Genomic DNA, 16,209 nt, shown 5'->3' with positions numbered 1-16,209 from the left:
AGTTTTTGGTTTTACTATTAACTTTTGGTCCACTTAAAAAATTTAGAGCCTTATTCTCTTCTTTATCTATAAAACTAAATCAGGAGATTAGGATCAAAGTAGCTAGCATTTATCCTGTATGCCAGGAACGCTACAAGGCTTTTTCATGTATGGGTCCATCTCAACCTCATGGCCCTGTGAAGGGATATGCACACAATTTTCCAGTTGAGTAAGCCAGGGAGACACCGAGTGACCAGCATAACCAGTAACAAGGATAAGAAGTTTGATGATCCACTCTACCACTGGAGGTCTTAACTGTGTGCCTCCCAGCTGCTGGGGTGGTCCCCAACTGGTTCCCATGGCTGACCAGTCTATGAATGAGTTTAAGCTCAGGGTGACCACCAACTGCTTCCCACTGCCAAGTCTATGAATGAATCTAAGATGTCCCTTTGTATCTTAGTTACCACTATTTCTTTAGGTGCGGTTCAGAATACTATCTTGTCTCTTTGGATTCCTACAAATCGTTTTTTAACAACAGCCACAAAACAGGAGCTATAGCTCAGTGGTATAGTACTTGCCTACCATGTTCAGGGCCCTGGATTCAATCCGCAGGACTTCAGGAAAGGTATAAGAATGTTGGGAAAGTGATTTTTCTCCCTTTAAAAGCTTTGTTCTTTGTATTTTTCAATTCTGTTTTAAAGTGCTGGGAATTATCAGGGAAAGCCACTGCATGTATAAGAAATATCCTATACTGTGATCTTAGTACATGATGTTGCTTGCTGTTCTAGGAGTCATATCTGCACAGAGATCCGTTTTATCCTCATAGGGAAAGAATGACACAGAGACCTTTGGTTCTGATAGTCATATTAGAATCAAATCATCTGAACTTCTAAAGAGAACAAAGAAAGACCCTGGGTACAGGGATAGAATTCCCCAGGAGGGCCAGGTCCACACAATAGGTAGGTAATGAGTCCTTACATTAGGCAGATGGTTAAGGAGAGGTCTTAGAGTGGCTCCCCAAGTGCAAAGGAGAGACAGCATTATCAGGAGGTAATTGCTGCCTCAACCCCAGGAAAGAACAAAGCAATCCAATCCATAGCACTCAGTGCCTATTTGTTGTAGAGGCAAACATCTTACATACTCTTTTAGTTTGTCTTTGTCTCTGTAACAAAATTCCTAAGACTGTGTAATTTATAAACAATGGGGGTTACTTAGCTTATGTTGTACAGGTTGAGAAACCCAAGGGCATGACTGACATCTTCTCAGTGTCCATGTGTGTGTGTGTGTGTGTGTGTGTGTGTGTGTGTGTGTGTGTGTGTGTGTGTGTTGGCTTCTTGCTTCATCACAACATAGCGGAGGGCATCATGTTGCAAGATAGAGCAAGCACTCCAGAGAACTACTCTAATCCCTTCCCTTCTGGTAAGCCACGAATCCATTCATTCAGGAACCAAGGCAGGGCCCTCAGGACCCACCCATCTCCCAAAGTCTCACTTACCAACACCGCTGCAGTGAGTGCAAATTTCCAACACGTGGAATTTGGGCATTTAAATCATGGTATATGTTGACTAGGATATGAACTCCATTATGGCAGAGATTTTTCTATATTTTCTTCATGGTTCTATCTCTACTGCATTGCAAAGGTCTTGGACCACAGTGACACTCAGTAAATGCTGTGAATAAATGAATGAGTGAATGAATGGATGAATGAATGAATGAATGAATGCAAAGAATATCAGTACTCTAGATCTTAAGGCAGTTAGCCTTCAAGAAAATATTAAAATTATAATATGAAATTATTTTAGATGCCAATTTAAATTGAATTTTATTTAATGTATACAAAATATTTAAAGCTTATTTACCTTATAAAATTTAGTATTTGTGCATCAAAACACCAGATATTATATGGTAAATCTGTAAAAGTTTTATTTTGATCTGTAAATTTGGATAGTGAAACAATAAGGCAAAGGTTTTGTTAGCTAGAAATTTGCTTACTGGAAACACCCAGCTCTTGTTAAAAAGATAATATCACATTCTATTATTCCATTGTGGCTGCTATTATGATTATCCTTGTTGCCAAAGCAGGGAAGTAACTAGAAAGAAGACAGCAAAATGCATAATGAACTAAATGTGACCATAAAAGTCACCCACAGCAACCTCCCAGAAACACAGCAAGCCACACCTGGTCCAGAGCTCTGCTTTGTGAAGGCCACTAACCTGCATTCAGGCTTCATTCTTTGCTTCAGAGCAAACAGAACTCCAGTGTCTTAGAACACACCATGCTCTTCTATTCTGAGCTCCCAAACATACTAAAAATACCAAGTATTTAAATTTGAGAACAAAGGGTTGTTTCATCTTAAAACCATCAAGATTACTAACTGAGCTGATTTATTCCAGATTTTATCCCAAAAGATATTATAATGTATCCTATTATATCCTATTATAATGTAATTTAGATATAGTAGTAATTTCAACCAAATGGTTTTTCCTTGATATATAAAGTAAATAAAGCATTACCCTAATTGATGGCTTGTGTCTATTGTAACTGCAGCAATAACATTAAAATATATTATGCTTAGAATAATCCTGTGTATAGTCATGGGACATTTATGAAAACTTCAGACTCAGTTGTATACAGCTAAGTAAATAACTTGAATAAATACTTTATTTTCACCAGTATATACAGACAAGACACATATACATACAACTGTGTTGTGACATATTATCTTTAGTGCATTTGAAAGTAGGCATCGTTTTCTTTTAAACAGCATAGAGATTTAAATCTGGAATCAGTGTTATCCATAGATTTCCTGAGTTAAAGGATAGTTAAAAGATAGTTACAGAATAGTCCTAATGTTCACTCTACTTAGCTGGGACCAGTGCTCAGTGAATCAGCGATGACCCCAGAGTTTGGGAAGAAATTATTTCATTATCTGGTGGTAGAAAAGATCTGGAGCTCAGATACACACAGGCATATGACAGGTCTCAAAAGAAACCCTAGATGCAGAAATGTCCCAGAGACCAGCAAGATGTGGTCATGTACATGAATCTGAGAGCCTTTCTAATCACTAGTGTTCTAATGGAAGTGAGTTCCCATGCCTCCCTATCTGCATGAGTCCAGGCTTAGCATTGGAGACAGCTCTTGGATCTGTCTCACCCCTCAGCCACCCATGGGTCCTTGTTCTTAGCTGCGAACGTGAGCAGATGCAAAAGCCTGATGGTTAGGATGGTTTCTGCTTATGCCCTGCTTCAGATAGCTCAGCCTCCAGAGGGTCAGCTGCACACATCAGAGACCAAAGCTTCACTGCAGAGCAGAGCAAGGACGCATTCCTGCCAGGGTGGCATCAAGGGCTGGGAAGGACAGTGCAGGTGGAGAGGCTGCTTGGTAAGGACTGGGAAGGCACAGTCTGAAGACCTCAGTAAGCAGTGTGAGCACCAATACTAAAGAGAGTGGAGAGTGAGATCTGTGCCCTTCCTTACTCTTAGTTCATAGCCGGTTACACACATAGAGGGTGTGGCCGAGAGGGGAGCCAACTTCACATGAGATAAAGCTGCAGTCTGTCCTGGTGCCTGCTGGTTCTGTTTCACATTGCTTCACCCGATTCTATCTGTGATTTCCTTTATTCTGATTCCTCCTCCTTGTCTTGTTAAGAAGAATTCGAAGCAATGTGTTGTGGCAGGCAGGAAAACAGAATTACAGTTAGTCTCCGTCTTGTTTCTGTGGCTGTGGCCAAACACCCCGATCAAAGCAACTTAGCGGGGAACGAGTTCATTTTAGCTCACAGCTCAGGGTACAGTCGGCTACTGCAGGGACGTCCCGGGGGCAGGACCTGGAGGCAGCTGGTCAAGTCCAGACAGTCAGGAGCAGGAGGAAGAGGAGAGCAGGCCTGCACGTGCCCAACTCAACACCTCTCTCCATTCACACAGTTCAGGGTCCCCCACCATGGCAATGGTGACGCCCACAGTAGCTGGGGCTTCCCACCTCAGTTGGCATACTCCAGGTAATGCCTAACAGACACTCTCCACAGGCTGACCTTGTCTAGACAGACCCTCCCTGAGACTCTCCTGGCAGGTCAGACTAGATTGTCTCTAGCTAGCACTAAAACTGACGCTCACTGACTTGAAAGCCAGCGTCCCAACGCTGCCCAACAAGTGGATTGTGCTTCTTCCAGAAAGTCAGAACTCAGGCTGATTTTTCCCTAGTTCTGGTATTATTCATACCTCAGGAAATAGTCTTGTTTGGAGGGCCACTCACACACACACAAAGATCCCAAACTTCCAGGTACTAATAAAGTACCTGCTTCTTGAAGTCTGAGTCTGATTATAGCGTCGATAAATTATCCTTTATGGGCTGATTGCCCCGCGCATTAATGAGCAGGCCAAGATCCAAAGAATGTTTTCTTTTTCCTCATTAACATTTACTGTTCCATGAACTTGAAATGAGAAAGTGACATAGAGAAAATTTGTGCAAATTTTAGTGCCCGTTTACGTCTCTTCAGCACTGCGGTAACAGGAATAGCATATAAAGACCATATTGACAATTAGATCTCTTCGAAGACGGCTAGTTTAAAGGCTTTTAATAACCTGAAGATGCCAGCTGTGATAACATGAGAAAATGAGCTTAGCACACCAATTATACGCTCCTGTGGTTTTACACACTTTTCCTTGGATTCCGTTGCAATGGACAGAGCTAATGGTTATCACCACCTACCGCCAGTCCTTCCGTTAGCATCAACCTGTGGACTTTCTTAGGCTGTATTGCCTCCTTCAGTCATCCCTTCTTCCAGTACAGAACTGCCTGGGTTACAGCTGCAATCAATGATGAAGTTCGTTTACTGCCCCATAACTGCCTCAGTAATTAAAGGCCAGTAACTCAAGGTGGATGTTTGAGTCTGGACCGCCTCTTCCATCATCCAGGTTTTCAGTGTTAATGCTCAAGCCACAAACTAACATCATGGCAAAGTAAATAAAACACCAAGAATAGACACTTCTTGTGGCATTTGCATATGGAAATAAGACCAAAGGAAATGGTGAGACATGGTGTCGAAGGTCAAAGGGCATCCTCATCACCTAGTCTAGATTTAAGAGATCACTTCCATTCATGGGATAAAATTGAGTGGTGAAGCAGCTTCAGGCCTCAGGATCACCCACCAATGTTGCTATGGTAATCTACTGGGATTCCTCAGGAGCAATTGGGAGTGAGGAATCCCACTCTCCCTTTGTGGACTGGTGCTGGGACGATTTACACTGATTAACTCAAGAAAGTATTTCTGTCCCTAGTTGTCACAGCACAAGATGGCCTCCTTCCTGGCCACTTCCCCTAGCCATAAAGTAAAGTGTAGAAAGAGTGACTTCACAGCATTCAACCATACCAGGCAACTCAGGGTATGCGGAGGAGGGCCAATCGGAGATCACCAAGGAGGGCTGCCAGCGATCCAGTGATCCAGGGACCCAGGGATCCCGGGATGGAGGCTGGCAGCTCACAGTGTCACTCACCAGAGCATCATTATCCCCCTGTTCCTCTACCTCTGACAGATACTCTCTCAGAGGTTCCTCTGCAGCCAGGGCTAGCCTGGAGCCTTGGTGCCTGAAGGAAGCAGCTTGTTTTCTCTGTGCTCCGCAGACTTACTCTCTGGAGTGCTACTTTCAGAACTGCCCACCCTGGCTTTCCAGTCCTCCCCTACCCTGCCCCAGCTTATTTCATGTGAGGAGGCATGATGTGCACAGAATTTTGGTATCAACTTCTCCCTAACCTAGTCTGTCTCCCCCAGCCCTTACTCCTGTCTCTTGAATTTAAGGGATCGTTTTGACTTTCAATAGTATTTATGCCAGGTTTAGTATCCAAGTTATTCTTTACTGTCAGAGCAAGCTATTGAACTCTCCCTGGAAAATGCTCTGTCGGGTAAAGAACAGCCCCAGCACCGTCAAGGGCAGTCTGTTGACACTGCGGCAGGCAGCTGGCAGCCTGCTCGGCTCAGGCTGCTTCCATAAATATGTGGCCCACCTCGTGCTCAAGTGTCCAGTTCCCTTTATGAATTGTGTCTTAATCAAAAGGCCACATCACAGAAAGGACGGCTGTACTTTGTCACTCTTGAGCACTGCAGATGCCAGGAAGGGGATGATGTGCGATGGCCAGGTCTTTAAGGCCAGCCTGGCCTTTCTTAGTGCTGAGCTCAGCGGCTGTGGATTGAGGGCCCTTCAAGGACCTGCCTGACCCAAATATATCCTGCGACGACCTTGACCTCTTCCCCCGCAGAGCAACACACACAGCCACTATTTGTCACTTCTTTCCTTTGGAAAACAAAGCAGGGACACCTTTTCCACAGGTCATGCAATGGAAATGTGTACTTTTGTAGGAAAAAGATTGGGCCTGGGGTCCAGGCAAGATGGATCAGTGGTTAGGAGCATGTACTGCTTCTGAGGTTGGGTTCCCAGCACCCCTAACAACTATTTCTAACCCCAGTTCCAGGGGCAATCTGATACCTCTGGTCTCCTGGGGCATCTACACTCATAGGCATATAGCCAACAAAACATAGGGACACATAATTGAATATAATTTTAAATCTGTTTTACAAAAGGCATGGAAGGTTCCCCCACCTCCTCCAGTCAGTTCGGGTCACTTCATTCCCTACTAGTCTAGGGTCTCAGGCTGGAGGGCAGTTGGTGTAGTTTTAGAGTATTTGGAAGCAGGGCAATGATGACTTCAGAAAGCCCAGAAGAGGCCGTAGTGTGGCCCAGTGACAGCCCTGACCCTTGAACTGTGAAGAGAATTAAATAAGTCAAAGATGTCAGAACCTTCCAGAACACTAGGGTATTCGCTCTGACTTCCTTCTAATGCAAGCTGTGTATGGTTATGGATCTGAGCTGGGAAATTGTAGAGCTGGGACAGGTGGCCCCCTTACCATGGGGACAGGGACTTGATTTAGTAATCTTGATGGCTTAATTCTTCCCTCATTAACCATTTAGTATACAAAGCACCTACAACCTCCCCCCTGCTCTCCTCCCTTGCCCTGACCTCAGGAGCCAGGCACTGCAGGTAAGCGCACCTTCTAATAGGCTTCAACACACGACCTTGGGGGTATGGTGGGGTAGCCATCATAGAAGACTGATTGGACAGAAGATTAAGGTAATAGAAAGTCTTTATTAGCTAACTAGCCACTACACTGTGTGTTTGAGAGCCCACTGTAGCACCATCATTACTCGGAGTGAGCTTTTAAAATCCAAAACAATGCCCTGGGTTGATATACTTCAGTTAACAGGAACAGTTGGCCAGAAGCCAAACTACTGACATCCAAAGGCAAGGTTAGTGCATTTAGAGATTTGCCCAGAACTATGGACTTTGATGGATTAGGACTTTGCCTGTTTGTTTGTTTGTTTGTTTGTTTGTCTTGGGTAGGTAGCGCTGTCTACATGCTGAGTTTTACAAAAGCCACGTGCCTTGGATGTAATCACAAAGACGCTCATGACTCCTCCCACTCTGTGTTTCCACCCGCTGTACCATTCATTCTGCCTTGGAGTCCTCCTCTCATTCCAATCCTGCTCTCACCAGTTCAACCCCTTGCTCTCTCCTCTACAGATAGTGACTGCACTCTCTGGTTCTGCCTGGGCTCCCTGCCTCCCCCTTCTTCGTCCTTTCTCACATCCAGACAGAACCCAAGATCACAACACTCACCATCATCTATGAGTCTCTGGACTCGGTCTGGACATTAAAAGTGCTCCAAACTCAAACCCCCAGTCCACTGTTCGGCTTGTTCCACCCTGGCCCCATGCTGTTGGTCCCGAGTCCACTCTGGCCACAGGGCATGGCTGGCCGCTAGGGAAGGCAAGACAAAAGGGAGTTTTTGACTGCCCTTATCCCATACTGCGCGCAGATGGGGGGGCTGTAGGGAAGCGCCAAGGCGCTGCTGGAGGGTGGGAAAGCGCACTATCTCTGTGTCAAGTCCTCATGCCACTTTCTCCCTCTCCTTTCTCTGTCTCTGCATATTTACAGCCCTACTAATCCACTTGACCTCACTCAACTCCCTCTTTCCCAGCCATCCCACTGTCCTTTGGGCAGAACTGGTGCTGCTTACAATTCTTTTCCGTTTCTACTGCAACATAAATCTTGGTACACCGGTCTAATCAGATGGTTAGACTAGGAGTATCTTAGGGGAGAAGCTTTGACTTGTTCATTTTTATATCCCTTACATCATAAATAGCCATGCTTGACATCCAGGTACATCTTGTGACCAGGTCCACTGAACTCTGCCATTTTGGGTGCAGGGAATTACAGGGCCCAGGAGGAAATTTGAAGCAGGGGTCTATGACAAGGGGAATAATTGAAAGTTTTATATCAGTCTTGGCTCTTTAGTGTTTTAGGCTCCTTCTTAAATGCACTTGCTTATCAATTTCATAGTTTCCTTCTGCAATCTAAGCTCCTTGAAAATAAAGGGATTCGTGTTCTCTGGGCTGAGCTCTGGCCCAGTTCTGTTGACGTGCTCTGTGAGGACAGTGTCTCTCTGCTGTAGGCAGTGGTTTTCACAGCGTTGGTAGACTCTTTACTGTTAAATAAAATTCTGCATGCATGTGTGTTGTTAAGTGTGTCTATATTTTCTTCTACCTTTGGGGTGTGTGTGTGTGTGTGTGTGTTTGTGTGATACTTGTCTGTCTGCCCACCCTAGTGCATGCCACAATGTGCATATGGAGGTCAAGAGACATTTTTCAGAATTTGGGTCTCTCCTGTTATGTAGGTCCCAGAACTAGACTCAGGTCTTCAGGCTTAGAGGGCCTTGGCCTTGGCCTGCTGAGCCTCCTCACTGGCCCCAATCAAACATTTTAAAACATGTTATTTCCCTGTTTCATGAAATGACTGTCTAATGCTTTCTGTTAGCATTTGATATAGCATACCGTCTCCCCTGTGTGTTTCTGAAACCATGAACTGGCTTGGAAGGTCTTTGTGTGTATGTTTCAGCTAAGAACAGATCCATTCAAAATCTGTAAAATGTTTGTGAATCCCAGGGCTGTGGGTTCTAAAGCAATGCATGAAACACTGATTGATCATAGAACCTCGGCCCTCAGAGCTGCCTGCAGTCTCGGGTCTACAGCTGTCCCTTGGCACCGTCTGTGTTGGAACACTATGCCGTAGGACAAGAGTGAGCATACGTGTGAATGGATACAGACAGAACAGCTACCGGTTCATGTAAATTTTCTGGGCTTTGGGTTCCCTCATTTGTACAGCAAAGCCATTTCCAGCTATAAAAGGATGCCGCTTTATGAGCCTATAAAATTTATCCGTAGGAGTGAAGGGGAAATAAAACACAAAGGAAAATAAACGTTGACAAACCATCTTGAGGTCTTTATGATTCCGAACACTCAAAGGTTTGAATTGAAGATCAGCTTCAGAATCAAGGGTATTTGCTGGAAGGTTTGGCTCAGGTTGATTTAATTACATTTTACAATTAATTTTCAGAGCCTCTGTGGCTATATTATATTTGAAGAGTAATAAGAAACGTAATGATTCATGAGGGGAAGTGTTGCAATGTTTGGTAAACCAAGCCTTAAACTCATCACTATAGAATCCATACCCTAGCTCTACCCATAAATGTTTAAATAGTAACTGTGTATTTAAAACTAAGAAATAGCAGTGGCTATTAAAAACAAAGCAAACAAAAGCAGTACCCTTGCTCATGACCCTTAGTCTCTTAGTGAAGGCATTGGATGAGTGAAGCAACCAAGAATTAACCACCAAGAAAGGCAGGAGTGGTACACACTGTGGTAATCCCAGCACTCAGAAGGCACAGCCACGGGGAAACCAAGAGCTCTGGGCCAGCCTGGGCTACATAGTGAGATGCTGTCTGTAAAGGAAAAAAAGAATCAACCCAAAAAACAAACAATAAGCTCTAGGGAGAAAAGTGTACTGACTTTGATGGCTTCCCCCAGCCCAGGTTCATTTTGATTCTAGAACAATCCATACACGTTAATGGAATATGAAAGCGAAGTCTTGGAATTTTATGCTGAGACAATTTCTTTTGATTCAGATTTTATTCTTGGAAACTTAGCGGCATTTTGACAGCTTTGGAGGCAAACAAGCAATAGTGAAGATGTCTAGGAAGACTTTTTTTTTTGAGGACTATCTGTGGCGCTCTTTAGTGTGTGATGTTTTGTTATAAATTTCTCTCTGGATTCATGCTTGTACCGTCCACATGGCTTCCTCCCCCTGGGATTTCAGACTGTTTATACATGTGTGGAAATTGGAAGCAGGAAACATGGAGGCCCTGCCTCATTTGTAGATCTGGGGGAGAGGATTCATTATTCCGACACGTCGCCTATCTTCTTTAGTCCAGTTGCCTATCTTGCAATGTAGAAATCTCTCAACATCTGGAAATCTCAGAGAGAAAAGAAGGGCTCCACTTTATTATCCTGCCCTCTCCAGGCTGCCAAGGACCATGTGAGAAAGATAACACTGGGAGAAGATTGCAAACATCACTTTAATGATAAAGTACTTGTCAGGAGATAAAGTCTTATGCTTAGGGCACGAGAACTTATGAACCAGATAAGATCTATGGGAAGTAAGATGTGGAGTGAGGGATGTATAACTTATTTTTTATATATATTAGGGATATCATGAACAGTATGTGGCTTATTTGAAATGCGATTATTAGAATGTAAATTTTTTAAAGTACACACTCACATACACACACTCATTGAAATATGCCCCCATGTTTGTGTGTCTGTGTGTGTGTGTGTGTGTGTGTGTGTGTGTTTCTTTGTTCAGTTTAAAAGTGTAGTCCTATGATTTAGAGTTTTAGCTCTGGCATGAGAGAAGGATCGCTCAGTAGCTTATTGTCTCAGAAAAGATAAGCAAATTCGAATCCTCGAGAACACAGGATCTGAGATGAAGCACTTTGGCCACTGGGTGCCATCCTTGCTCCACGTAAGAATTTCCGAAGCCATGCTTTTTGTTTTTTGTTTTTTTAGGGAAATAGTTAAAACCTCAAAGATGGATTTCAAAGTAATTTTGAGATATAATAACATTGGCGTGTGTGTACATGACCTGGAATATGTTAGTGACACCAACGTTGATTCATTCCACCCAGGCATGATCTGGAGGGCTAGAGAACAAATGTTCCCCTTAGCTTTAGCCTCATGAACAAAGCCAGGGCCTGGTCGGCATGCTTGATGTACCACAGCACGGCATCCTGGGAAGACATGGAGGTCACATGGAGGGACAGGGGTTGATGAGGTGGTGCCTTGTAAGGGTCTAGAGGTCAGAGGGTCAGATACCCCATTAATTATCTTTATTGTTGTCTGTTTCCTTGGCACGAGTGCAGCTCTGTGCTTGAGCTAGTTCTCTGGCAGGCCCTAGGCCTTCAAGTGCATCTCTGCCAGGCCTGAGCCAGTGAACAATGTAGAAGTTCCTTTCCTTCCTCTCAGGCATGCTGAATGGTTGGTGGAAGTAACTCTGGGGTGAACTTCGCTCCGCTGGAAGTAATCCTTGAAGCTCACCACTTTAGCCCGGGCTCAGAATATCTAGACTCAAGAACTTAGCAGGCAGGCAGAATTTTGCCTACTTTGGGTTTGAGTCTTATAGATGAATGGATAGATAGATAGATAGATAGATAGATAGATAGATAGAGAGAGACATAGACATAAATATAAATATATGGTCTCCTTCTCCTTCATATATTTGTATTACTATTATATTATATATACTATATAGCATATATATGATTAAACCCAGCATTATGAGCAATTATAGCCGCAGAGAACATTCTAAGACTGCTTTGTAATACAGGCTGGTATTTTCAGAGCTTTGGCCATTTGGTTGGAAGTGAGGCAATAAACAATAAAGAATTTAATTAAAAAGTGATAAATCTGTTAGGTCTTAGTGTAAGAAAAAGTTGAGACAGCATTGCAGAAGAGGCCTAAGCTTATAGCAGCCAGCCTTGTAGTTGATCATGGAGCAGTGGTTCTCAACCTTCCTAATGTTGCGACCCTTTGGTACAGTTCCTCAAGTCGTGGGGACCCCCCCCAACCATGAAATTATTTTGTTGCTACTTCATAACTGTTATTTTTTCTACTGTTACAAATCATCATGTAAATACCTGATATACAGGATATCTGATCTGTGAGCCCTGTGAAAGGGATGTTCAACCCCCAAAGAGGTAACCACTGCCCTAGAGGCCGTACACAGAGCAGCATTTACAGTACCTCTGAGGGCTAAGGATGATCAAATCCATACCCCTCTGGAAGGAGACACTATGAGAACGGCTAGGGGGAACTTAAAACATCAAACATTCTCAACCTATCCAGGGATAAAAGTGTGGAACCAGGCTATTTGGTTAGGCAGTGTCAGGCAGCCAGACTTTACAAATGCATTTCCTCTCCTTCCTAGAGAACAGCACGGTGCCAATCACTGCATCTTCCACATATTCCTCCTCTCAGAGAGTAACTCCGCTACAACCCAGCATTTCTGCTGATTCAGATGCTTTTACAGATCTTGCTCTGTTGGGTGGTAGCAGCAAGGCTCTGAAGGAGCTATTGGTGGCTGAACTCCGCTGCTGTATTGAGCAAGTCCCGGAAGGACCACACTGTCATGGGGGGATGGGGGGCGCTCCGTTTGTGTTGCTAAAGTCCTCTCCTCTCCCTGTATATATTCAGTTCACTCCGCGTGATAGTCCCTTAGACAATGAGAACACCACCTGCCAGGTCTGCTTCTGGTATATCATTTAATTGTTACAAAACCCGTATTACTCTCCCCCTTACTTTCCAGATGACAAACCTAAGACACATATAGAAATGCCCAGCAAGATACTGGTTTAAAAGCTATGATCTGGGCAGACACGGCATGCTGGATTTATAGTGTTCTCTATCGAAATTACACAGAATTCTTTGTTTTAGAAATGTCTGGCCTTGGCTTGGTCCTATCCTTGAGCTCTGATTATGAGCCCTGATAGAATTTTGGATTTTTTTTGCTCCTTTGATAGATGAGTTCAGGTTTTAAGTGACTTGGGTGTGGGTGTGCATGCAAGTTTGTGTGTATATTTGTGTAAGTATGTATGTGTACATGTGGTTGCATGTGTATATCTGTATGTGTGTGCATGTGCATGCATGAGAGCGTGCCTATCTTTGTAAGTTTTCACAGTCTACAAAGTCATCCAGCCCCACTTGTGGACCTCCTCAGCAGCCAGCATTACAATGTCAACTTCAAGGGAAAGTTTTGTTGGATAATAAAAATTTTTCCATCCAAAGCGCAACTCCCAAACAATTCTGGGGCTGACTAACCCCATCCCCCCCCCTGCTACTGGGCACGTTTCCCAACATATATCATAATTCACCTCTGCCCTTTCCAGTGACAGAGAGGGTTCTGGGAACATCCAGCTCTGGGATGGCTCCTGCAGGAGCAGCTGGCCGCCCACCCAGCTGGGCTCAAGCTTGTCAGACAGCTCCGCAAAACGCTGGAGCGGCCTTTGAAGAAGGCCGCTTTGTACTCTTCCCTTCACCCCCAACTAGAAAAACTAAAAATTCAGAAAAGAAGGAGAATGGAGTGGGAGGGGTGTGTTCCATGATCATATTGCTACAATTTTTTTAAAAAGGAAAGAAAAAGAAAAAGGGTCTTAAACGTGTCCCTGCCTTTTAAACACTGCAGGAATGTTTGTTTCTACCCTAAGTGACATCCAAGAAACCAGTGGTCTCTCTGAAGTGAGTTTGCCATAATTCTCTAAGAAGCTGGACAAGCCAAGGAAGGGTCTATCAGTCCAGTGTTGAGAAAGGCATTGTCTGCACAGAGTTCTGCTTGAGCTTCTCCATCTACATGCTCTTTGCTCTTTCACTGTGTGGTGTGAAGGGAGAGTGAAAGATCCCGGCAGCAGCAGCTTTTTTAAGATATGCATACCGTGTGCCTGAAGTTTCCCCAGTAAAGGTTTCAAACAGGAAGACCGTAAACAACCAAAGCGAAAAACAGCTCCATAGATTTCATCCCTGCAAACCTAGCTCATGGTCTCGAAACCATCTGACAGTTCTCAGAGCTGCTATCTATGACTCTGCATCGCTCAGACAGCACCTGGACCAAGAGTGCAGGACCTCACATGGCAGCATCCAGCCCATTGTGGGAAGCTTACTGCCATCTGGCATCTGTTCAAGACAAGGTTTCTTGAAGGAACCCCTATAGAAGAAGGATGGTTCCTATGTGTCACCTTACAGAATCTCGGGAACACTTTGTGATTGACTGAGTTGGTTCACATGTCTGGTCCCGGTACCAGTCCACTGTAAGGAGGGCTTTGTGAACAGAGTAACATCATTTTCCAAGTGGGCACAGGTAGCTAAGAAAGACCGTTTCCCCTAGAAAGAAAGGATAAAGGAGCATAGCGTACTGTTGCTGTCCTTCCGTCTCAGTATGTGCACAGCTTTCAGATGGTGACTTTCAGTCCCCCTCGGGCCATCCCAGTGCTTCTGTGATAACCAGAGACATTTCCTGAGCATGCAGACGGGATGCTTACATCCTAACGTATAGGTACCAGGTGGCAATTACAACAGATCTATCTGCTGAAGCAGTTCCCTGGCCATAGTGGCTAGATACTATAACTGAAGAGAATATTTTCACTGGACCCTTAAATATTCTCCCTCTATGGATTATCTGAGGGTGGATCACCCTGATTTGGTGATGTCTCATCCAAATAATTTAAAGTACTCATATATAATATATCTTCCATGGCTGTGCCCAATCAAGTGGGCATAGAAGTCTGCATGACCACAGATCCTCAGCCCACACCAGACCAGCAGCTTTCTACTGTGTCTGATGCTGCTACAAAACCCAGAAAAATCCCCTTTCAGCGGGATCAACCAATAACCTGCAGAGTCCTTCTGGGCAGTCATTTCTTCGTGAATTAATTAGGTCTTCCTGGAAGATTAAACAGATCAAATAGGCCAAACATCCCTATATCCAGTGTTTGAAACTAACAGTAAAATAGCTCGATTTCTAATCTACTTCCTGGCCTCATTAGAATTCAATTAGCAGAGGACACTCTTTCCGAGAGGCCCATGGGCAGATTTGTGTGTGGACAGTTAACCTGGGGGTAGCAAAGGCAGTTACTTATAACCAAACAATTCTCTCTGGCTGCAAAGATGAATCTCAAAGATGTTTAGATAGAACCGAACTTCTCCTCCTCCCAGCATGATGCTAATATTCTAAGTGGACAGAGCGAGATAAACTACATCCAGCAATGCCCCTGACACTGACCACATCCTGCAGCCGCCAGAGTCTCTGGACTCGAAAGTCAGAAAGGAAAGTTCAAGGGGGTCATGCTGGAGACAAGGAGACGGAGACGAATTTACAAGTGGGGGCTTGACACTGTTGGAAATCGTTTCCTGAATAAACAATGTTAGACTTTGAAATATATAAACGGACATTCTATAAAAGGTGTGTATAAATAGCCACATGTTTCTTAAGCAGGGGGAGCTCTTGTCAGGTCATGAAAAGCAAGCAAGGCACTTGGGGGTGAGTCAATCTTGTGTTGGTTTTTGTAATGTGTGCATTTTCCCCCATCTGCTCTATTCCCTTCTTTCTCGTTCTGCAACCCGAGTAGACTAGGGGAGATTTATTCTTCTTCTAACAGGGTGTGCTATAGTTGTCACTCAGCCTTGAAATAGTTTTCCTCTCCAGTAGAACATCAGGCCAGTGATATATCTGCACAGCTATACCCACCTGTCACCTTTCTGCTGGCCCTAATGCGTCAGCATTCTACAGAAAGCCAGGCCAGCCAATGGCGGCGCTCGAAGCTGCTGCTTTTATGGGGACCCAGCAACAGGAAGGAGTATTTCATTGGCTGTCGGGCTTTCGGCTGGAGAGTAGACTGTTCCAGATGGGCCTCAGCTGTCTAGATAGGGATGAGGTTGTGGGGGTGGGACGGATATCTAAGCATAGGAGCCTCTCGGTGATAAAAGTGGTGCTGTGATATGTGTTGTACACACATGATGTTTACATTCTCACCCTCTTCCGCATAATCACAGGTAAAAAAAGGTGCCACATCAGGACAGCTGGCTTTAATCTGCAGGATCCAAGATGCATTCAAAAGTAGATTCTGGTCCCTAATCTTCTCATGTGAATGTAGAGCCTCTATGGGAAATGAGCTAAAGTTTGTCCACGTGTAGACCGGGAAGTCTTTGTCTGCTGAGAGGAGGTCCAGTGGGTTTGCTGAATGCAGTGAATCCCGAAAGTGATTTGGCCAGTATCTGATCTCATGAGCTAGTTTGCCC

At 44.3% G+C, this 16,209-nt stretch overlaps 1 protein-coding gene across 2 annotated transcripts in view; it reads left to right on the top strand.

Annotated features, from left to right (window-relative positions):
* The window catches only part of Pde11a (phosphodiesterase 11A), a 350,512-nt gene that overhangs the window by 223,656 nt on the left and 110,647 nt on the right, over positions 1–16,209 (top strand). The window lies entirely within an intron of this gene.

This window comes from Mus caroli, chromosome 2 (genome assembly GCF_900094665.2).
Source record: "Mus caroli chromosome 2, CAROLI_EIJ_v1.1, whole genome shotgun sequence".
Lineage (NCBI taxonomy): Eukaryota > Metazoa > Chordata > Mammalia > Rodentia > Muridae > Mus > Mus caroli.
This window is presented reverse-complemented; position numbering and strand designations above follow the sequence as displayed.